Genomic DNA, 1,658 nt, shown 5'->3' on the forward strand with positions numbered 1-1,658 from the left:
TTATATATGTATAATATAAAATTTTTAATATATATATTTTATAATATATAATATATAATATACAATATAAAATATATATATATAATTATTTTATATATATATTGTGTGTGTGTGTGTGTGTGTGTGTGTGTGTGTGTGTTGTGTGTGTGTGTGTGTATTTATTTATTTTATTTTATATTAAATAATTTTAATATTTTAAATATATTAAAAATGATAATAATTATATTTTAATTAAAAATTTTTTATATATAGAATATTTTAATTTAATTTATATTAAAATTAATTATTAAAATATATATAATAATGTTACAACACAAAAACATAAAAAAACCCCCACACACACCCCACAATATAAATATATAATAAATATATAAATATATAAAATATATATATATTTAACACATATTTTAAGAGTATATATAATAATATTTAATATAATATATATTTATATTAATAATAAATATATATTATAAATAAAATATATATATATGTAATAATAATAATTATATATTAATAATATAAAAATTATATTATAACTTATTTACTACAATTTTTTATATATATATTTTTATATTTTTATATTTATATATAATATTATATTTTTATATATTTATGTATCTTTTATTTTATCTATATTATTTATATTTTTATATTATATTATATACATTTATATTATATATATAATTATATAAGATTATAATATATATATTTAAAATTTATATAATATTTTATATTAATATATATTTTCAAATTATATATATTTGTATAATATATATATATAAAATATTAATTATATTTACATATTATACAATGTAACACTACATCTATCTATATCTATTTTTTTTATATATGTACAAAAATATGCATATACTACACATGTGGTTATGTTGTGTGTGTGTGTGTGTGTGTGTGTGTGTGTGGTTATGTATGTTGTTGGTGTGTGTGTGTGTGTGGTGGGGTGTGTGTGGGTGTGTGTATGTTGTATTAATTTGTGAATATATTATATATAATATATATAATATATTATTTTAATATGTATATATATATATTTTGGGTTAAAATATATATAAAAATTTATTATATATATATATATATATATAATATATTATATATATAATAATATATGCATTATACACACTGTGTGCGTGTTTTTTATAGTCGGCGCGTGGTGTGTTTTTTTTGGGGTGTGTGGTGTGTGTGTGTGGGGGGATGTGTGCTTTGGTTTTGGGTGTTGTGTGGTGAGTGTGTGTGTGGTGTTTTGTGGGGGTTGTGTTTGTTGTGTGTATGTGTGCGTGTGTTTGTGGTGTGGGGTGTTTTGAGTGTGTATTGTGTTTCTTTCCCTCTCTTTTTTTTCTCTTTCTATCCCCCATTTCCCTCTCGTGGTTATGTATGTATGTATGCAATATATATATATATTATTAATATATATATATATTATTATATATATATTTATATTATTTAAAATACATCATCATTATTACAAGGGTTATCCCCCGGGGGGGTGCATGCCGCACCACCCTTCGTTTCCCCAGCCACGAGGACCCCTCGAGGCGATTCTCCAGACACCCAAGGGGCCCATTTCTAATTCCTCGGGACAAGTCTGGTTGAGTGCCCCAAGTGAGATCTCCGGGTGTCTCATAGGCCTCCCCACCCATTTT

This window comes from Penaeus monodon, chromosome 12 (genome assembly GCF_015228065.2).
Source record: "Penaeus monodon isolate SGIC_2016 chromosome 12, NSTDA_Pmon_1, whole genome shotgun sequence".
Classification (NCBI taxonomy): domain Eukaryota; kingdom Metazoa; phylum Arthropoda; class Malacostraca; order Decapoda; family Penaeidae; genus Penaeus; species Penaeus monodon.